Raw genomic sequence first — 24,669 nt, forward strand, 5'->3', positions numbered from 1 at the left:
TTATAGTGATTTTAATCACTGTCAGATATCATTATACTTGATCCAACTATGCCACGTCACCACTGTGCCGCGACCCCCCTGTGCTGGGTTTTTTACATTATAATGCTATAACTAATTGAAAAGTGTATGGATCAATATAATTTTTTTTTGAGAAATAATATTTTTTAATATTCCCTTTTTCATTTGACATACTTTATCTTAATCAGAATATTAATAAGGAACTAGCAGATCATGTAGCTTTTGGAATAATTCACTAATTTTTTAAAATTAAACACTATCTATAGATTTGCATCGAAGCGTTTTTTTTTTATAGTGATTTTAATCACTGTCAGATATCATTATACTTGATCCAACTGTGCCGCGACCCCCCGTGCTGGTTTTTTTTTTTAGCTTCGGTGCGAAGCTGAGAAATTATTAATTTTACCATGATGTGTTTTTTTTTTAGCTTCGAAGCGAAGCTGAGAAGGTATTGGTTTTATTAAGATGTGTTTTTTTTTTTGTGTCTGTTACTACTTTTTCTCAGCTCTAACCGAACCGATTTCTTTCAACGATACGTCAAAAGATCACAAATCGTATCTAGTCGAAGACATTACCCTCGAAAATTGAAGAAAAAATCCCTTGTTCCCCGTAAATGGGGGAAACCTCCAAAAAAATTACAAATTTAAAAATCGCTAATTTTCGAAATTTTCGAAATTTTTTTTACTAAAATGTGCCGTAACTTTTTCAAAAATAAATATATCAATATAATNTGCCGTAACTTTTTCAAAAATAAACATATCAATATAATTTTTTTTTTATAGATGCTTGATGTCTTTACCTATCATTTGATATATTTTTGTGAACATTTGACCATTTGCAAGCCCACAGGGGGGGATTCAAAATGACAACTTTTTCACAAAAAATTAACTTTTTCAAATTACCTTTTGAATGTGTTCCGGAAATACTGACACTTTTAAACATTTATATGTTTTGAATCCCCCCTGTATTAAGGGAAATGGTCCGATTTAAAAAAAAGTATGTCAAATGAAAGAGGTATATAAATATTATTTCTCATAAAAAAATAGTATTGATCCATACATTTTTCAAAAAGTTATAACATTTTAAAGTTAAAAATGTAAAATATAAAATCGAGAATTTTAACACAAAAATAGCTTATAGTAGCCATTTTCACCGCGAAGACAAAATAAAGTCCGAATTTTTTTTTTTTCATAATAAAGAACATTACATTATCTTTAATTTAATATTTATATATAAAAGTGTCAGTATTTCCGGAACACATTCAAAATGTAATTTGAAAAAGTTAATTTTTTGTGAAAAAGTTGTCATTTTGAATCCCCCCTGTGGGCTGGCAAATGGTCAAATGTTCACAAAAATATATAAAATGATAGGTAAATATCTAAGGTATTTATAAAAAAAAAATTGTATTGATTTGGTCATTTTTAAAAAAATTATGGCAATTTTAAGTAAAAAATATTGAAGAAATGTCGAAAATTAGCGATTTTTAAATTTGTAATTTTTTTGGAGGTTTCCCCCATTTACGGGGAAAGAGGAAAAATTTTTCAATTTTTAAGGAAAATGTCTTCAACTAGATACGATTTGTGATCTTTTGACGTATTGTTGAAAGAAATCGGTCCAGTGAGAGCTGAGAAAAAGTGGTAACAGTCACATCAAAAAAAAAAAAATAACATCATAGTAAAATTAATACCTTCTCAGCTTCGCATCGAATAATTAAATTTTTTTTTTAACTATATTGCAAATGTTTAATATAAATCATAATAAAATGAAAATTTGGATTGAAATATTATTGCTGTTTTATGCTTAAATAATAAAAAAAACTAGAATAAATTATAATTAGACATATCTATGGTATTAATAAAAAAAAACGTTTTTATACATCTATTTTTTAAAGAGTATACATATAGATACATATAGATTCTTAAGAACTAGCATATAGAGGTCATGATGAAAAAAAGACATCTTTAAATCAAGATACCTGTGTCTATAATATTTATCTTAAAATAATATAATTTGAAGTTTGATATTTTTCGTTATAGGTACAAGTTTAAATTGTTTACATATAATATTATAAGTCTGTACAAAATGATTTATTCCTGAATAAAAGTTATGAGTAAAAATGTTTGTTTTAGTGAATTTCATAGAAACTTGTATTTTGTTTTTCAAACATGTACCTTTTTGTGTTCTTTATTATTTTATTATTTATAATTAATAAATACAAATTAACACAATATTTAATTTAATTATTAAGGCATGTTACACACGTTAATCATAACCGAACATACAATCCTTTTTCTTATCAACAATTACAAGTTTACAACGTATCATTAAATTAGTAGTTACCAGCATAAAACATCACATACCTGAATTTGCAGAATACGTTCAAAAAACTATTAATTATACTAGTCATTCAATACAAGAGCAGTTTATTAGTCTTTGTGCTAATAGTATTAGAAACACAATTATACGTGAAATAGGAAATGGTGTGTTTGGTGTAATGTGTGATGAAGCATGGTTAGTACCTATAAACCTATTATTAATTAAAAACTTAAAATTATGATATTGATAAGTAATATGTAATGTTGCAGAATTTATACTAGTTTTTTAAATAAATCTTTTCAATTAGTGGTATGTGCATTAGGTGTAAAGTATTTCTTAATAGTTGTATATTTGATAACCTTCTTCAGTCAACCGGTCTGATACCTGATATCCTATTGTCATCAGCCGACCGTACACTGTGCACCTGTAGAAATATTCTTGTATTCTTCCAATGAACGTTTTTAAAGTTGGCACCACTACCACCTAGAGTCATAACCGCCGGCCTCTACAAATGCCGTGACGACAGGATTATTTTTTCTCAGCTATACTACCGAGGCGACAAGTCGTGTTTTTTGTCTATATATTTATTTTTTTGTGAAAACCACGTTTACATCGTCTTATTTTTTTTGTCCTCCGTATTTTTATTAAAATAAAACGTCGAGTCGACCTGCCGTAAACTTGTTGGATCAACGAAGCCGTGTCTTTGTTTTTTTTTTTTCTTGAAAAACAAAAATGTCGAGACATGATGGGCTGAACAGTCAGTCGTGGCCTGTGACGGGCCGTTAAACTTGTTGCCGTCACTCCTCAAGAACTCGAAATCAATCAACAAGTATAAATTAAACCCCCTTTGTACCCCTTTATAATGTCTAATAGCTCCTTCTTTATATTCTTCTCCCTTCCCATTCTTCTTTTTATGAATATATACAGAGTGATTTTTTTATCATAACCCATTCAATTACTTGCAGAATAATAATAATTTAAACATTTTTTTTTTTTATTATCTTTAGTTACACATTATTCTTGAATTTTTAACTATGTAATACTTTTTAAGTTCATCCCTTATGACTTGGAGGGGGGTCAACTTTGTTTTTTTAAATGATAACACATATTTTTAATTTAATNGTCAACTTTGTTTTTTTAAATGGTAACACATATTTTTAATTTAATAAAATGTTTGAGTTTTTAATTTAACAGTAAATGGCATTTGAATTTTTAATATAACTTTATTAGCTTATTAGATATAAACATTTAAAGATTAAATTTTTTGAGTTAAATATAGGTATAATACACAAGGGATTACAAATACAGGTAGCTAATTGATTTTTTATGACATCGATATTAGCAGGTACACAGCATTGTTATTATCAATGATAGTAAGGTACATTGTTGTGAGTTTATAAATACACTAACTGACAATACAGAAAGTATATCTATTGATAATCATAATTGATAATAAACAATCCATGACTGAGACAGCAATGTCATAAAAATCCAATTAGCAACCTGTATTTACAATCCCATGTGTATTATACATGTATATTAACTCAACATTTTGAATCTTTAAATGTTTATATCTAATAAGCTAATAAAGTTATATTGAAAATTCAAATGCCATTTACTATTAAATTAAAAACTCAAACATTTTATTAAATTAAAAATGTGTTATCATTTAAAAAAACAAAGTTGACCCCCCTCCAAGTCATAAGGGATGAACTTAAAAAGTATTACATAGTTAAAAATTCAAGAATAATGTGTAACTAAAGATAATAAAAAAAAAAAAATGTTTAAATTATTATTATTCTGCAAGTAATTAAGTGGGTTATGATAAAAAAATCACCCTGTATATATCAATCTTAAATAATCAAAATATTATTATATTATACATGGACTTTCTCTTTTTATTAATATTTGTTTTTTTTCAAATCAAAACCTAGTAGCTCCGTCAACAAGTACTATCTTGCTTGGCTCGGCTACTAGGTCACTGTCCAGTGTTCCCCCTTGGCAATGGAAAAATAGTAGGCCCTCTGTTTTGGCTGAAACCTTACAAATAATTGTTTTGAAAATGTGTATAATGAATATATTTTCAGTCGTTACTAGGAAGAACAAATGACTTTATGTACACCGTATTAATCTCATTGTTGTTGACATGTGTAAATTTGTGAAAGTAAGTTTAAAAAAAAGATGTACCAATTTTAAATTTTAATTCATGTTTAACTTATTTTATTTAAGGAAACTAGATGTATCTTTAATACGTTAGAAAGTATTTATAATCATTTTCCCTATCCTACAAAAAATCAACAACTCATTGTTATGCAAAAAAAATTAGGACTGAAAATTAAAATAATTGGAAGAATAAGTGATACAAGGTGGAATTGTAGATACAAAAATTGTGATGCTGTCTTAGACTGTTACCAAGTAATTATTCATGTCTTACAAGAAGAAATTGTTGATGACAATGACAAAGATGTAAATGAAGCTTTAGTTAATATGTATTAATTGTTGTAATACACATTTTTTAATAATTTTTAATGTATTTAAAAATCTTTACATACACCTTTTATTTCAATAGGAATACTTACTAATTTACAAAAAGCCTCTTTTATTGTTAATTTGTTTGTCATACACCAAGTACAATGTATCATTAATGTCATGAGTAACATGATGCAAGACAAAAATGCCACATTAAATAAAACAGTAATGATAATTAATAGTATTAAAACAAGTTTCGAAAGTTGTTTTAAGATTCTGTACTCCAGAATCTTTTAGTGAGATTTGGAAATCTATACAAAAATTTGCAGTTGATAATAATATTACATATGATATTCCATATCAAGCACAATGTTTGTAATTTATTTTGTATTTTAATTAAGTAAATTAAGTATTCATGTTGTATAATTTTTAATATTTTTGTAAAAATAATCATTTAGATTCTAAAAGAAAGAGAAAAGAGCCGACTCGTCTTAATGATTACACATGTTAACTACCTCAACAAGTGCAACATCTGAACCAGTTGAGTCAACTGTATCTATTCATGACTATTATAGGATTCATAATTATTATAAGATATTAGACTCCATTACAATAAATTTAAAAAAAAGATTTTCTCCAGAAAGTTTAACTTTGGCTGTTTCTGTAGACAAATTCATGCAACTTCAATATGAAGGAAGTTTAATATTTATTGATCATTATAAGGCAACATTTATAATACATTAAATACTTATTTGTACAATGTATATTGATATTTGTTTTTCGTTGTATAATGTAAAAATATATATATATTGAAATAGACTGTATAGAGTAACACAATATCAAAAAAAAGTTTTAATTATATATTTTAGGACTTATTGGGTATCAATAATCATAACCTAAAAGCAGAAATGATTGTTTCGAAAAATTGCTCCAATAATAATAACCAACAACTTCAAGTAAATATTGTTATTAAATGCTGACTATAGAGGTCGCTATAATAACTCACGAATGTAATAAAACAATTTGTTGTTATGTAAAAGTAACTGTATACCCTCATCTTTGAATATGAAAATAACCAATGAATTAAAATGATTTTATACAGAAATATTGCAATCTCTATAATGTTTAAATGTTTATTCACTTTACTTATACAGAAGACATTTTAATTTTAATTAATGTGTTACTGAAAAATCTTTCAAAGCCTTAATCTTGCAATAAACAACATGAGTTCACGTTTGACTTATAACAAAAGCAAAACCAACTATAAATTAATAAACTCGAAGTGTTAAAAATAATATATATAAAAAAAAAAAAAAATTAAAATTTTTGTTCCACTAATGGATATTTTTAAAATATGGTCTTCCAGACGAACCATAAGGTCAACCTTGGAGCCCCTAGTTGCGAGTCCCCGTCGCGTAAGTTCCCCTTGGAATTCTCTTATTGTTAATTCATGTATGGTCTTACCTGACATAATGAGTGGTGATATAACTAATAATAGAATGCAAGTAAGTCAATGGGAGATAGCGATGCACTGATCACGTGTACGGGAAGTGTGGGTTTGCCTAATTTATTTTTAGTTCAAACCACGTTTGTGAGCTATACTTAATATTGTCTGAAATTACTAATTCACTTAACTACCTCAAAAGTTTAAGACTTAACTTAACTTGGGCCTTTTAAAGATTAAGTCAATAGAAGCTTTAAGTTTCTTTATTTGAATGGAACAGGGGGTGCAAAAATAATGTTTGACTAAGTTTGCACTTATCTTAAATCCTTAAAAAATCCTTTAACGACTGCGCCACTTGTTGAGGGTCAAGTAATAAAAGTAATAATTAATTAATAAACACTAAGTATTTTTATTGATACTAGTAATAATATTATTATTAATAACAAGACAATATATTTGAATCAATATTATGAGTCAACGTGACAGTTGGAAAAACGATAATTGAATTAAAAAACAGTCTCTGATGTCTAGCGCCCGAGCAACCGGTTCACACCGCTCGTCGGCCACCGTGCGAAGCGCGACCTGTTGGACGCGAAGAGGGAGCGCCGCGATCGCCAAGATATAAGGTATGAGCTTAAAAAGTATTACATATTTAATAATTCAAAAATAATATGTAATTCAAGGTAACCAAAACAAAAAAAGAAAGTAAATTATTTTTATTCTGTAAGTGAATGAGTAGGTTATGATAAAAAAAATCATATACAAAATGAATGGTTAAATTATGAAAAAAGAGAAATCGGGATCTGTAAAAATGGTTATGAAAATAAGTGGCCTACTTCTGATGACGGTCCGAAGAGGCTTACGCACCGAAGGCGCGTAAGGATTGTAGGCCCCCGATCTAGGCGTTGCCTAATATATTTATAATATTTAAAAAAATTTATTGATAATATATTTCAGAAATATTTCGAGTTAAATATTCTTCATTTTTCTAATTAATAAATTTTCATAATATTTAAAAAGATATTTTTTAAGCACGTTGTAGAAATATTTTTATTGTAATATTCTGTATTTATTCTCTTTAATATATTCTCAAAATATATATAAACAAATATTTAAAAAATTATGTTGTCAGCATATTGTTGGAATATTTCAATAGAATATATTTGTCAGATATTGTCACAATATTTGCGTCAAAATATTTTAAAATGTATTTTGTAAGAATATTTTGACAATATTAATATATTGAAATTGTTATGTGAGTAGATATGTTTTCAGATCTTTTTAAATAATACTGAGCAAAATCAGCCCAATAGGAGGAATATTGGCGTATACGAACACAAAAAAAAACGTAGCAGGGTAAAATTATAGCTTTTTAGCTAGGCATTGAAGCTAATAATCATTTATCATATTTATTTAAAGAGTTATCATTTTGTTTGTAAAATTCTATACAACTAAGAATGTATATGAGTAACTATGAATACATTTTATTTATTTAATTTTATTTGTAAGACAAATAAGTGATAAAAGATATATAATGTTAAATTTTTAATGAATTTATAAGTCTAATGATGTATTTAAAAAAGTTTTTAAACATTGAAACTTTAGAAACCGGAGTAATGATGTGTACTGGGATTTTTATTGTAAGTTTAAACCAGTATAAGGTATTTGATTTATTGTTGATCACTAATTTTCTCATAAAATAATACATTTTTTATTAGATTCGATGCGAAGCTGACAAGGTATTAATTTTACTATGATGTGTTTTTTGTTTTTTTTTTATGTCTGTTGCCACTTTTTCTTAGCTCTCACTGGACCGATTTCTTTCAAAAGTACGTCAAAAGATCACAAATCGTATCTAATTGGAGACATTACCCTTAAAAATTGAAAAAAATTCGCTCGTTCACCGAAAATGGGGGAAATATCCCAAAAAATTACAAATTTAAAAATTGGTAAATTTTGTCATTTTTTTCACTTTTTTTTCTTAAAACTTCCATAACTTTTTGAAAAATAAACAAATCAACATAAATTTTTTTTCTACTAAAACCTTAGATATTTCCCTTTCGTTTGACATCATTTTTTTGAAAATCTAACACTTAACCTGCTCATTGCGGGGGATTTAAAATAGCAACTTTTTTACAAAAACTAACTTTTTCAACTTAATTTTTGAAAATGTTCTGGAAATACTGCGTCCTTTTAACTTCAAATTTATCAAATTAAAGCTTATTTTATGTGCTATAAAATGAAAAAAAAAAATTTGTCCCGACGACCTATCTTCTATGCAAAAATGTGGCTACCGTATTCAAAAATATGCTATTTTTCTATTAAAATTCTAGGTTTAGTATTTTATTTTATTTTAAAATATCTTATTAGGAGAATATATTGAATTTCATGATTAATTAAGTGACGATTGAGACGTACGGTTTTTGAGACGGTAACACTTGGATCTTTCACGACTGTGGCAGTGAACTGTTTTTTTAATTCTGTTTGAGTTAAAAAAAAATGTTTAACTCATTTGATTTTTATCTCATGTAGATTCAATAACTTCAATAAATATCAAGGATTCCATTACTGTAGTCTCCTCTCGTGAGAAGAAATTCATATTAATATTATTTTACTATTTGGTTTTTTTTTTAGATATATATAGTGACCAACGATTAGTCAATCAGCCTTTTTAAATAGTTTATATATATTTGTATTTTAAATGTTTTAAATACAAAATATTTTGTTTCAACTTTTCAGATGTTAGCTATATTGATGACACTTGTGAATGGACCATACATAGAGAATTTCAAAAGTATAATATCTGAACCAAATCAGTCATTTGAAAGTATTTTTAGCTAAACATTTTGGGTATTTTTTTTGTGCAGTCATCATAGTAAATTAAGTGATTCATTTTTTAAATACTTGTTAGGTGGCCTATATAAAGTTTGATGGAAAATGCACTATTTGATGTGTATGCGAAAATTAAATGTCGTATAAAGTAGCTGAACAGGCTTTTTCGGCAAACCCATATTTTATGGAAGACATAAAGAATTTGTTATATATGTAAAATAATTATTTTAAGGGTTATATAATTTTATACAATAAATTATGATAATGCTCCTTTAAATTTTGATTTAATGGATGTTTGTTATATTGAATACCAATTGAGAATGATCCAATTCAATATATCAAATTCAGTTAATGACAGATAAAGTATTTTCCTTTGCAACCCTTGTCTGTATTTTCAACTAGTACTTTTTCGGCACAAAATTATTTTTACCATTCAAAAATATCTATTCGTATTAGTTATCTTTATCATTAACATGTTAATGATTAATGTTCTATAGTATCAGAGAAAATAAACTTTTTTTTTTCACAATCGTTCACCTTGAATAATATTTAAACTATGATAAGGTAATGATTCTCCACTCAAGAAGTTTATTAAAACTTCAAATGACTGATTATTTACCTATTATTTAGTATATAATGTTTTATTATTTAATTATTTTTTTAGATCCACCTCTGTTACTCATTTCAATGATAATTGGAATCACTTTAACATGGATTTTAGCATTTATTGGAGCGTTATTTGTTAGTCACATTTAAAAAGCTCCTGAGTTTGTATTTAAACCTGTTTGCATTTGATTGCGTTTTAGAATAAAAAAATAAATATTTCTTTACAGATAACTAATAACCTAACTTTATATTAACTGTAAATTCTTATTTGTGTTATACATTTTACTGTTTATAGCCAATAAAACACTTTTTGTTTAATACCATATTTTTGCGAATTAAAAAAAGTACGACTTTAAAAAATACTAAAAAATTTAATAGCGTGTGTGTAATTGGAAAAATTAGAATATGATACTCTAAGTTTGATTAAGACTACGGTACTATGAGATTTTTTTTATCATTATTTTATTTTTTACACTTTTATTAGACTTCTACTCTGCCGTGCTAAGCGACAACAGGATAACTCCAGTCAACATGATTTTTCAGGAACACAAAAAAACATTTTTAACAGTAAATCAAGCCTAAAAATGGCGTTTTTACAAAAAATCGGTCAAACCTTGTGCTGATGTATCTAATTTTACATCTAGAATTGGTTAAACACTTTATTTCAACTTTTTTGAGTTTTTTAAGAAGAAAATGGACTTATCATATATGTATGTATGATGTCTTATGCGTATGAACATATGACAATACACGGTAACTACATTATTTTTCATGTGATATACCAAGTTTTTGCTTAGTATTTGGATTTACCGTGTTTTCGCTTACAAAACATCAAATATATTGGACTTACCGTATTTTTGCTTATTTTAAATTTCGTTTTTAGATGGGTTTTAATAGGAAACATGTTATTTTTACATCAAAAATCTGTATAAAACCACTAATTTTACCTATAAAAAAAAAATTGTTAATTTTGGAATTATCCTGTTTTTTCTTAGCACGGCAGTACTGTAAATAGATAGAAAAAAAAATGCAAAGTATTTAGTTGATTGAAACATTTTTGAGTAATATTTTTGAAACGATATTTATACTGATCTTTTTACTAAAAAATAATCTTATATATATTTTTAAGTTTTATTCAATTTTTATTTTTATCTTGTAACTTATACATTAGATATTTGCTTTCATACTTTTTTTTTTAAATCCAATTATTTCTATAAATATACAATTACTTAAACATAATATTATCTATCTATACAAAATATTAACTTTTTCATTTTATTCTTTGTTAATTCTCCGGAAATTTAAATACTTTCTATATATAGATCAAATTAATATTCATTAATATTTAATTAAAAAAATACAAAATTTGTCTAAATCAGTATCAGCACGAAAGTATTTTTGGTAGTAAAAGAATTTTTTTATTTTTTTCTTAATACTTAATTTTATTTTATATAATTCTTTTATCAAAATAGCAAGAAGAAATTCATTACAAACACAATAAAAACTCCAAATCCCCTAATAACATTTTTCCATTGACCAATACTTCATCGTTTTAGTTGTAAAGGCGCATTTAGAAATTTTCTATGAGGGAGCATTCCAGATAAATCGGATATTATTTTATTTTAGGTAAAAATAAACGAATATTAAAATATAATCGAATAAATGTGTAATACTAAAAATAAATAATAAAAAACTTGTCTATATGATATCTTTAATTACTTTTATAGATAACAATCAACTTTTAGTGTAATTTTCTTTAAGTTGTTAACATATTTTAAAGTATTATCTAAAAATTAAGATCATTTTATCCGATGAAGGACAGAAAAAAAATAGTTATTCAATAGAAATTGGACACTTTTTAAATTAATTTTATTAGAAATAATTATTATTTAATAGTTTTTTTGTGATGAATAAATTATAAAATCCGTAATGTTTTCCTATGGAATATTTTTTTGGCTTTTTTTCTGGTTTCAGTGTCATTCATATAGCTTTTAGAATTATCATGTATAATTGAATAAAAAAAAATTATTTTATTCTTGTCTCAGTGATTTGTTAAGTAAAAGGTAGATAAAAAAATTAGCATTTAATAATACATAATGCAAATATTATAAATTGATAAGCGTTACCGGTTTTTGGCAGTACAATAAACGAAAATTGATAATTTATCGTATTTTTTCTGAATGTCTAAAATTTAAGCAGCTGCAACTTGTTAAAAATCAAATAAAATATAAAAAATTATATTTCCAGCTGAAAAAATCTGATATTATAAAAAATATTGGGTTTGCTATTTAAAACCACAAGTTCAGAGTATAAGGGGTGGTAGTAGAAAATTAGTTTTACATTAAATTAGTGTAAAGTAGCTAAACAAAGAACCATAATTATTATTAAAAACAAAATAATGATAAGCTTTAATATGTTAAAAGATATTTCGTGAGGCATAGTTAAGGGAATCACCCGAATATTGTAATTTCAAGTTAACTTTATTTATTTTAGGTTTCCTTGAGATATTAATTTCAATGTATTTTTTAGTCATCAAAAAGTATTATTCGATATTCAATTGCTATGTGGTTTTTGGTCATTTCGTTTTGGTTGGTTTTAGTAATTCTCCTAATTTTTTTTAGAAAAAGGTAAGAATAAGAGACATTTTTAAAGAGTTAGTGAAGTTTAAAAATATTTTAATATGATTTAAAAGTGTCTTGCAATATGATTAGATCATAACAGTAATTATTTTTGTAAAAACAAGATTTCTAATTGATGCCAATCAGAATATCAATACATTTTAAACAAATACTAGGGTTGATTGTATCTTTATATATTTTTTTAGATCTGCATGTATTCCTAATGGAACCAGGTGTGCTCCTACCATGTGGCTGTTTGGTTATGAAGATGTAGTTCATATCAAACCTGATATAGAGTATGTTATCACTCCAACATTTCCTGGCGGTCACACTACAGCGATAACAGATTTTACTACGGCGAGTAATGATACTTTAATAAGTACAACATTAAATACCATTACAATAGGTTTTAGCATCACGCCTAATGTTTCGTCCACATTGGATTCGATAGTGACACATAAAGTGAATAACACAGATTTACCTCCTAAAACAGATTCAAAAAAAAACTATTTGGTAATTAACTTTTTTATATTATTCTAGGTGTATATTTCTATAAAATATAACTTAAATATGATATAATAAAATTAATGACATATTTCACAGTAATTTACATATATATATATATATATATATATGGGTACCATTGGTATCTAGATGGCACCACTTCCAGGGTCTGGAGATAGATAGTGGTATCATTATAGTGGTATCAAGTATTATAAGAAGGGAAAATTAAGTCAAGTCGTGAGTTGGCTAAGACGTGTCTCTATGTATATTCTTTATTATATATGTGTGTTCTATTTTATATAATATTTTTGTGTTGTGTGAATATTTTATATAGAGTTTTTGTGTATTAATTTATATATATTTATATATGTAGGCGCACTACATTAACCGACAGACTAATTGAGTATTTAAATTTTATCATTTGATTGAAGTCAAAATATTATTGAACAATTGAATCATTATTACAAGTAAAATCAATATTTGGCACTGGTGAAATGACCAAAATATTTTGTATGTTTTAGTGGACTGTATATAGGGTAAATTTAGATGACAACAGTTAGATAGAAAGTTAACTAAAGATATGACTGATTTATTTCTATGAGTACAAGTAAATATTGTTATTCTATTGACACCAACTAAGTAGATAACTAAATTTAAAACAAACAAAGTTATTTCTATGATTACAAGTGAAAAGGTTGATTTTGTCTACTAGAAAACAAACATGCATTACTTCAAAATGATTACCAAACTATTGTTTAAAATTAGTAATACAATTAAAAACTCAATTATATTAAATAGACTAATAAAATGAATAATAACTTACAATATTATATAGAGTTCTCAAGCAACATGCATAAATAAAATTTATAATGTATTAAATATACTTAACATGCTTAAATCTGTGCTATTTACAACTAAAATTTTAATATGATTATTTCAAAAATACTGAATTATACACCTCAAGGAATTAATACTTATTTGATTTCAAAAGTGTAAGCCATTTCTAAACTACATGTCAAGAACCAATAGGAACAATTTATCAATAAAGTTTGTCCTGTAAGGAACATTAAATGAGATTGACAATTAATAATCAATTTTGTGAGGTTTAGTGTGATTTTTAAATTGAGAAACTAGTTGGTTTCTGAAAAGACAAGATAAATCTAAGTTTGAATGATTTCAAATGTGAGTATAGACAAATGTGAAAAAATTGAATATTAGCGACTGATCGTCAAAGAATTTAAATAATTATAGGTAATTTTGCATGACATATGGTAAATGATTAAAATAATTATGATATTCAACTGGATAAATTTTTACCCCCCACTTCAAAGGAGTATTAGAACTCTAGTGAATGATTTCAATAATAATTAAAAGATTCTGAATTTGACTATTAAATGTACTATTGTAATATTTGTTCAAAATGACAACAACAAATGTGTAATAATTAACTTATATTACCAATAGACCAGTATTTAATAAGAATTTTGAAATCAACCACGAGGTTTCTAAACTTGATTTAAGAATTTAAGTTAGGAAATTTGTTGTAAGCAAATTTCCTACCAATTACAATATTATTGTGTATTACCGTTACAAAACAATCAACAAGATGACAAAACCAGTGTTGGAGAGACAAATGAACGTGATCACTAACAAACAAAAAAAAACTTAACCAACCAAAAGACTTCTAGATAGTTACGCGATCCAAAAGCGAGAGAGCGTAGATTTTTAAAGCACATAACCGTTACCCAGACAGATTTACTTAAACTAAAGTTAGCCTCTACATTTTTTTCTCTTGATGACCACCTACAAATATTATCTACTATCTATTTAAGTAAATAGATTTTAATAATATTTGTATATGTGTAATATTGAAAAATTATAAAAAGGAAATAAATAATGAGTTTAAGTTTTGTTTGAGCCATAATTGTAGAAGTTTACATGAGGTAAAAGGCAATGTAATGCTTGTAATTTAAACATTGCATTGCACTGTAAATAATATAATGTTTGGAAGTGGTCTTAACTAAATGATTTGAATACTTAGATATGATTTATTACTTTATTAAAAATCATATTATAAGATCACACACTAGCTAACTTAGAGAACAACATTATGATAACTGTGTTATCATTACATCCTCCTCTTTACATAAAGTAATGAATACAAATGTAACAAAATATAAAACTATAAAATATATCATTCATATAACAACACATTACAACTTAATCTAATTTAAACACTTCTAATAAACAATACTTCTAATAAAATAATAAGTTTTTTTTACAAAACAATTTATTCTTAATAACTAATACATATACTTTATAACATTGAACAACTAAACAATATATTGTTACTACATTTAAGGTTTGTATCTATCTGGCTGTTTTACTTTCCTCCCATATCTAGACATTTTCATTTTGTTTCCCTTTTTGATTGTTATTATTATTTTCCTTTTCTTTTATCTTATCCTCATTAATATTGATTTCTTCTTTATTACTACTCTCCTTTTTTTAACACGCTTATATTAGTTTCACTTGTATGTTTGTTTGTCGTTTGTTGTTTGTTTGTAAGTTTGTAACTCCACGCGGCACGTGTTATTATGTCGCGTATCCCGTCGTGTATGACCTTGAGACTATACTGTTGTAATGCATTCGTCCCACCCCGCTCCCCACTCGTAGACAACAATATTTTCTAACCCGTAGACGCGCGCGCGTCATCAATTATGTATATATATAACGACTCGTGCCACCTTTATCAGCCGTCGCCCTATTATGAGTATTTGACTGACCAACACCTCGCGTTATACGCCGCTGTGCAAAGTCCAGCAAGCGCCGCACGCCCGACGACATTCCGCCGCAAATGATACCGTAGTCTTCTACCCGTTGTCAAAGTGACAACGTCTACGATTCGATCCGCACTCGCGCGGCGTCGCTATCAACGCTGCTAACCTGTTGACGTCCGAGGAACACGCCGGACAACGCGTCGTCGATGCCAGCGAAAGTGCCGCGATATTATGCGAAGATTATATATTAATATTTGTACGTATATGCGTATATGTTAATATTCATTTATATATTCCTACAGCCGACGCCTCTGCTGCCGTATATGCCTCGTGTATAATGTTCCCTCCGCCATGCCCGCCCACATAAACACGGCTATATCTCATGCATGATACGTTTACGTACTTAAGTCCCTTTAAATATATATATATTCTAATTACTATTAAAACTTATATATTAATACACTTTATTCTCATTAAGAGATATGTAGTGTATTCATTCCGATTACGGAGGATGATTCTCGTATCGTTATTTTTCGTCACTACCTCCACGTTACGCGCCTGCTGCTTTCCTTGGATGTGGTAGCCGTTTCTTAGACTCCCTCTCCGGAATCGAACCCTTATTTCCCGTTACCCGTTACAACCATGATATTGATATTAACTACTATCATAACATGAAACTAAAAAGTGAAAAATAAATATAGTTTAAAAAAACTAAAAAACACGCTTTTAAAGCACATCGAACTAAAAAGTTAAAAATAATTTTTAAAATTAACTTAAAACAATAATGAACGAAAAATACTAGTATTATTGTGAAAAAAAGCGTGGGTGCTTTATGCCATATTTTTTGTATATTGAGCGCCTGACGCTTTTTTTCACAATAATACTAGTATTTTTCGTTCATTATTGTTTTAAGTTAATTTTAAAAATTATTTTTAACTTTTTAGTTCAATGTGCTTTAAAAGCGTGTTTTTTAGTTTTTTTAAACTATATTTTTTGATCTATATCCCCTTTTTCATTTAATTCTAAGCTTAGAGTTCTCTTTTTTCTTAAAAATATTATGTTTCTTCTTAATACCCTACCATTACTAAATCCTACTAAGTAACTTCTAGGAAATTTCAATTTTTTAGTAACTATTGCTTCACTCCATGTTTTATTAAATTTATCTTGTACCCAAACTTGTTCTCCTTCTAAAAATAAAACTTCTTTCACTACTCCTTTTCTGTCAAAGTAAGATTTTTGTTTCATTTGATTTTTAATCATTTTATCTGTCATTAGATTACTTTATTATTATTATACTATTTTTTTTTTCAATTCTCCTATGCAATTTTGTTTGAAGTTCCCTATTTTGCAATAATGTTACAGGAGACTGTCCAATGTTAGTTAATTAAGTATTTCTATAACTTAACAAAAATCTTTCTAACTCCCTATTTGTCTCACTACATTTTTTAAACATATTTTCGCTATTCCCACAAACTTTTCTGATAATCCATTACTAACAAGATAATATGGGCTTGAATTATAAATTTTAATTCCCCATTCTTTTGCAAAGTTATTAAATTGAAAACTATTAAAAGGCATATTATCACCTATTTCTGTATTAAATTACAGCATTTAATTGATTTTTTTTAATCAATGTACCATAAATCAAACTGTTCATTTTTACCCTGCTTTCTGCTAAAGAAGGTAAAATGCTCCATTATCTCGTTAATTTTTGGAATACAATATTCTTCTAATGCTTTTAAAATGGACTCCACTGTTTCATCTTTTTTATTTGTAATTGTATCTTTCCACTAGAACATCATTTTCTTTTCTGTTAGTTTCTGTTGCTTTAAAATATATTTCTACTTCTTGTTTGAATATTTTAAAGTTTTCACTTATGTTTCTTTCTGAATATAATGCACTTGGTTTATTATATTCGAGTGCCATTTTTATACAATTCAATTCAATCCAATTTAATATTTATATTTATGTTTTTACCGACTGCGTCATATTATGATGGAAGTAGTCTTAACTAAATGATTCGAATACTTAGATATGATTGATTACTTTATTAAAAATTATATTATAAGATCACACACTAGCTTAACTTAGAGATCAATATTATGATAACTGTGTTATCATTAAAGGAAGTAGATTGACTGCAGAGATATTGTAGAGAATGAGTTTCAGTAGATTTTGGCGTTTAAATAGCTCATTTGATAAAAAGAGCGAAAAAAATAGCAAAAAACAGTACCACTGAGTATTGATAATCTCTTTACACTAAGGGGTTGTAGTCAATTTTTTTAACGTCATCAACATTGTTAAATTCTTTCAGTAGTGCAAAAAAAACATATCTTTCAAATTTTCTATAAAAAAATTATTTAAAGCTACGAGTTATTATTTTGTTAATTTTATTAATTATCATAAAAAAAATATTATTTATAAGTTTTCTTTATAACTTCGGTAAAAAACGCGTAAAACATTTTTTGTTTCTACAAACTTACAGAAAATATAAATTGAACAGTTCATCGCGTATATTTAAATTACCGAAATATATGAATTTTACTGATAAACATATTTATAGAATATTTGACATTTAGTGGGAAAAATATTTGATTTACTACTCAATTGCTAATAACCTCTTCCAAGTAAAATAATTATATACATAATTTATTAAACTTTTACATAAAAATTATACATTTGGAATAAAGTATAATAGCTTATCCTTATTGTCGAATTTTCAACATATCTTGCGGCACATGCTAACTTATTGGGTCCAAATGTTGTACAGATTTTTTTTAACATGAAGTAGAACAATTTTTTTGGTGTGCGTAATCGAAATTGAAAATTTGTATTTTAATTTTCACCCTAATGACATCATACAATTGAAAAACCATTAACCTACAATTATAACATAATTAAATTATATAAGAAAATATAAAACCGTTAAAAATGATTTGTATCTTACTAATAAAGTTCAACCCATTCTAATTTCTAACATCCAGTACCTCCGATCATAAATATAAGATTTTGTCCCTATTCTTCTCGATTACTTGCAAAATAAATATAATATTGGAAAAATTATTTTTATTAGTTATATATTATTTTTGATATATCAGTTCATAATAGTTTGTAGAATATTCCTTTATAACTGAAAAAACTTTATTTTTTATATGGCAATATACACATTTAAATAGTTTATAAAATAGGAAATCATCTATTTAAGAAAATGATTGGTTTAATAAAAATTTTGGATAAGTACTTTAAATGCAGATCCAATAGTCGGTCAGCCATTACTTCGCCCCCATCTCTTTCGCATTTACTATGCAGATTTTTGTATTCTTTTGTGAAGCAGAGAATAAAATTTTTCGTATGTCCTATAGATATAGATTTTTAGTTTTTAGCAACTTCTGAAATCTATGGTAGTTTACAGTAATTGGTTCAATTCGATATATGTTCTCTTCGATAAAACTCGAGTAAATGGTCCAGTATGGTTGGTTTGGTCATTAGAGATGTGGATTTCTTGTTTTACCAAAACATCAATATTATTAAAAAATCTGGCTTTTTAATTCTGCTTTTAATTTCGTTATTCCTTCATCATGATGTATTATTCTTACATTTTTTCAAAGTATTTTTATCATTAGTGTTACCAGGTAAAGAATATTGATTTTTATTAAATTTTTTTATTTTTTAAGGTTGTTTGAGAAATTTTTTGGAGTTCAAAATAAAAAATGACTTAATTTTTACTAATTGTATTTATTTTGCAAGTAATCGAGTTGCTTATGATAAACCGATCTGTATATAGGTCAATAGCAATATTTCAGTAAACTGTTGGTTGAAAAATACCACAAATATATATTGATATAAGTGTTACATCATGTCTGATATCTTTAATAAATTTTGTACCAGCCGAATATTTTCTATTACTTTTTAATTTTTAATATTTTTTTTATAGTTTTTAACTATGTTTAAAACTTTTTTTATTTTAATTTGTTTCTAATTGGAAAAAAATTTAATAACTATATTTTTGTATTTTCAAATTACTAAAAGCCATTTTTTAGCCCTTTGTACCAAAAATGTTGATAAGTTGATTACAATATGCAAGTTATTAATATTAATATTCATTGATTGAGTATGAAGTGTAGGTATGTACAGCTCATAAAGGTGTATATTTATAACGCATACTTCATACGCGTTATTTAACGTTATATGAATCAAAAAAAATATCTAAAATAATTCTCTGTAGTGACTATGGAATGATCGAGAATTTTCGCGACGGATAGGCAACACAAAATGCATATAGCGCGAATGTTCTCGATCGCACCGTAAGAGAATCTTCTAGAACTCAACACAATATAAAACGACGCGACGTAATAATAACATCAATCAGTTAGTTAGCTAGTCGTCAGTTAATCGGTTAAGTAGTTAAGTACACGTAGTGCATTAATATAATTTTCATATAAATTTTCTTAGTGTTTTAAACAATAAACCGTCTACATTTTTTCTGTTATATAAATTAGTGTTTTTATTTTTTTTAAATCAATAAGTGAAGCACTAAATTCTCTAACCATAATTATATAAAATAAAATCGAGTGTCTTACGTTAAAAGAATCATCTTTTTTATGATCAAGAACTCTAAGTACTTTAGTACTTTAGTACTTTAACTAAGTTAAGACTTAGTTAAAAAAAAAAAAAATTGTGAGGTTGTATTTTGTACAATTGAAGGCATTTAGTAAAAAAGTAATATAAATAATTATTGAATCACTTTATTTTTGATGTCAGGTTTTTTTTTTTGTTTTTCAATCCGAAGATTGGTTTTTAACAAATGTTTTACATTAAATGGCTCCTCCATTTTTCTCTATCATTCGCCAAAATCTTAAGCTCCCTGTAGGAAGTGACTCCTACAACCTACATTATTTGGCTAATGTACCTCGTCTTAGGTCTTCCTCTTAATTTTGTACCTTCTATCATTACTTTAATTATTAAACTATGCAATTCATCTCCATACCTCAACGAGTGTCCTATCATTTGCCATCTCCTTCTCTTTATAATATCAATCAGTGTTCGTTTTTCATCTATTGTCCTCAGGATATCTTCATTTGATCTTTTATCAGTCCAGCTTATTCTCTGCATCTTTCTCCAACACCTCATCTCCAAAGCTTTTAACATATATTTTTCTTTCTTATTAATTGTCCAGATTTCACTTCCGTATAATACCACACTCCAGACGTATGTTTTTATGAGCCGTTTCTTCGTTACTATGTTCATATTTTTTTATGTTAGTATTTTTCTCTTTTTAAGGAATGTATTCTTTGCTTGACCTATCCTGCTCCTGATTTCCTTGGATGATTTCTCGTCGTCTGTTATAATGCTGCCTAAGTATTTGAAATAGTCTACTTGGATAATTATATGTCAGGTACCCTACATTTACTCAAACCGATGTCGTACGTAAGTAGTTCCCCGACGTAGACAAAAAGTAGTACACAAATTAACTAACATTTTTGACGGAAAGTTTTACGGCTAGCTCAAAAGTAGCAGACTGAAGGGTGGCTTCTCATCAGCCACCAGCACAACTACCTTTTTACTATACCTACTAAAGGACATTTAAGCCTATAAACTAGCCAGCACGCATACTAATTCTTAAGATCGACTAGAGGACTAGCAGTTCAACCTCGACTCTTGCTGCACACACACACGCGCAATTTTAACAACATGGTGAATATAAAGTATTTACACTCAAGTGCAAGTTTTAAAATCGTTTTTTTATTTACGAAACGTAATTAATACTGGGTTTACACGTGCATGTTTGTAGTGGCGCATGTGTCAACTAGCGTGCCAATAAAAATGAACATGCACGTGTAAACATGTACTGGCGTGCAAATGAAATGATTGCATGCATAGAAAAATTAGATAATTAGATAATTCCTACTTTGGTCGCGCTAGTGACTATTTTAATATCAGTTTTATAATAATTTTTACTTATTGTTTGCGTACTATTGTTTGTCGCACCTATTCAAAATGTCAAAAAAATAATGCATCTCTCATTACTGTATTATGCTCCATAATGTTGTCTTCTAGCAATCCACTTTCTTATCTAGACTAACCTTTACTTTTTTTTACTCTTTTTTTCTAAATCCAGTTTGATATCTTTTATTAAAAATTTTAATACTATTTACATGCATGACGAAAATGAAATTCCTTTTTAGCCGACATATTAATTAAATTAAAAATTTAAATAAAAATTGAAACATGGAACTACAATAGTCATACAAATTTATAACAAACGTAATGAAATGGCGAGAGTTAGGTGCGAAGTTGTGTACAGAGTTACTGACGATTCATGTTTACTGGCGTACATGATGGCGCCACTACAAACATGCACGATTTAACCCAGCATAACACAAAGTCAAATTATAACAATATAAATTACAAAATACAAATTTACTCGCACCAAACGTCCTGACCCGTAAATCAACGTTTTTTAGTCAAAACGTCAATCCCCTATATTTTTCATGTTTCTCTTTATATATTCTTTTTCTACCATAATTAATTTGCTCACCTTGCGCATTCCTTTTATATGACATTATTATATTGCTTAAGAATTCAAAAATTTCTTACTACTGTTATAAAACATATTATACTAAAATCGACGTTATTCAATACTTTCTCAGCTATTTACTACACTCCTCTATGTAACAAAAAAATATGCCCTCATATTTTTAGAAAATATAACTTTGGTTATTTACAACACTAAAGAAAGGTTAATATATTTTTATGTCAGTTTCCTTTTAGATATGATCACATCATTTAAATATATTTTTTTTTTAATCGACTTCCTCAGTTATTTACTACACTGGCTACCCAGTCTTTTTATCAGAACTCTTAGTCGGTACTCAGTTTTTAAAATAATGTCAGTTGAGCTTAAATTATTAAAGACAAAAAGCTCATTCAGCTAGTTTTCTAAATTCAGGCAGATATTACTCGATTAAAAGTTTTATATAAAGAAGATACCAAAGAAGACTTTTACAAAGAGTACTTGAAAAAAGAAGAAATTTTTAATCACAATGTCAGTTTTCACGCAAAACAAAGTACAAATTCTAAATATTCTAGTATACTTCATTTTTTTTCGACGGGGTCCCTAAAGAATATGCAAAAACAATCCACAGGAAACCATATTGCGAAATCTATCCCTTATATTTTTATATTTGTGTGTAAGTCATTAAATGTTTTTGAAATTTTTTTTTTAGTTTTTTAGAATTTATTAAAATCCTTATTTCAGCATTAATGGTTTATTCCTGGCTTATACTTATTAGCTATTTTGTGGAATTAAGATGTTCAGATGAATGTATGTGTAATGAAAAATGTCAAAATCCTTGCAATGGATAATAGAAAAAAATAGAACACCAAGGTTACAACGATAAATTCCAATTAAACTTCAAACTATTATCATAACATATGTTGTTTATATTAATAATCTTAATAAATTGATATTAGTTAATAATCTAGATATTCAGTAATTTATATTTTATAAATTTTCTTGCAACTATTCAACACTATTTAAAGTTTCATTACCAGTTTAATAGTTTATTATGTTGTATTTCGTCGGTATAGTGTCAGAGTATTTTCAATACTATTACTTTCGTCTTATTTAAATTATTTATAACATAACTTATTTTATTCAACGACCAATTTTTTATCGCCAATTGTCATCATAGCCAACCAACTCCGAATCACTTGGATATACCTACTAACCAATTGTACTAGGATTTAGGTCAGACGTATTGTAACATTACATATAACTTATATTTACTGAATATCCAAAATATTATTTTACTTTGTCGTTGACATAAAACAATAGTCTAATTTTATTTAATAATCTATCCCCTGTAACTAAGGTACACGATTGCTTGTGTCTCCTTCAGGCAATTAAAACTCATTTAAGGAGATAGGGACGATATTTGGGCAGACGTCGGGTAGCTTCCGATTCTTGGTTTTGACCAAGATCCTGAAGTATTAAACGAGCACCTAATATATGGTGGAGGCGCCGGTCTTTGTATTTTAATCGAGTTCCGAGATATACTTTCTATTTATTAAGGCACTCATATACGAAGTCGATTCCCCTAAAGTGTACAAGAGTTACAGCTAGATTATTTAAGTAAAATTTTTTATTATTAATATTATAATTTTTTCTGGAATGTCAATTACTGTTTGGGCGTAATAATAATTTCTACTATTTTGTTTTTTTTTTTATTTTTTTTTATTTTGTATAAGTGTATAATTTATAAAAATATGCAAAATTTTATCGAACTGTTATCATATTCGGGAGATATGGAAACAGATATAGATAAATATCTTAAATATTTCGATCGCGTAGCAAAAGCAAATGAATGGGATGATAATAATAAACTTTCAATGTTGCCCTGATATTTACAGGATAATGCACTTAAAATATTTGAATTTATAGAATATCGAACGACAAATTTAACTTGGGAAGATGATAAACTGTCATTAATTAATTTTAACTCTTACAATAATCTAAATTTATTAAGAAAAAATTTAATTATGATGAAAATGACGGAAAGTGAATCGATTAAAAAAATTTTTAGTAAGAGTAGTAGCAGAATGTTGTAGGTTTGACGGTATAATGTCTGAAAAACATAGAGTATTTTTTTAAGGGACTACCAGTTAAAATAATTAATACATTTAAGTCATTAGATAATAGTACAATAGATAAATTAATAGAAAATATTTTAAGAATTGAGAAAAATACAAATTTGATAAATGACGATAGCGATGTAGGCATTTTGAAAATGGAATTAGATTCTCTTTTAAAAAAACATAATGCTAAATTTAATGATTATGGAAATGTAAATTATGTAGGTAACCAAAGTTTAATGACATATCCAAACCATAATCAGCGTAGAGTAATGAATTATAGAACTAATAAATATAGAAAGAACAAATTAAATAACAATTTTAGAAATAATGTAAATAAGAACTATAACAATAAAAATTATAGAGGAAATTTTTATAGGGTTAACAACATGAATCGGCACTTTTATCATAATAACCGTCGCGTTAACTATGGTTATATACGGAAATC

At 26.9% G+C, this 24,669-nt stretch overlaps 1 protein-coding gene and 1 pseudogene across 1 annotated transcript in view; both read left to right on the forward strand.

Moving 5' to 3' along the window:
* Positions 1-1,937: 1,937 nt before the first annotated feature.
* The window catches only part of LOC126899606 (erbin-like), a 129,853-nt gene continuing 107,121 nt past the window's right edge, over positions 1,938-24,669 (forward strand). Inside the window, exon 1 of the mRNA XM_050674653.1 lies at positions 1,938-1,944. The gene's annotated coding sequence lies outside the window, so the exon portion shown is untranslated. The remainder of the gene's footprint in view (positions 1,945-24,669) is intronic.
* On the forward strand, positions 4,481-23,094 carry LOC126898264 (uncharacterized; annotated as a pseudogene).

Source organism: Daktulosphaira vitifoliae, unplaced genomic scaffold (assembly GCF_025091365.1).
Source record: "Daktulosphaira vitifoliae isolate Bord-2020 unplaced genomic scaffold, ASM2509136v1 Scaffold_2, whole genome shotgun sequence".
NCBI classification, from domain to species: Eukaryota; Metazoa; Arthropoda; class Insecta; order Hemiptera; family Phylloxeridae; genus Daktulosphaira; species Daktulosphaira vitifoliae.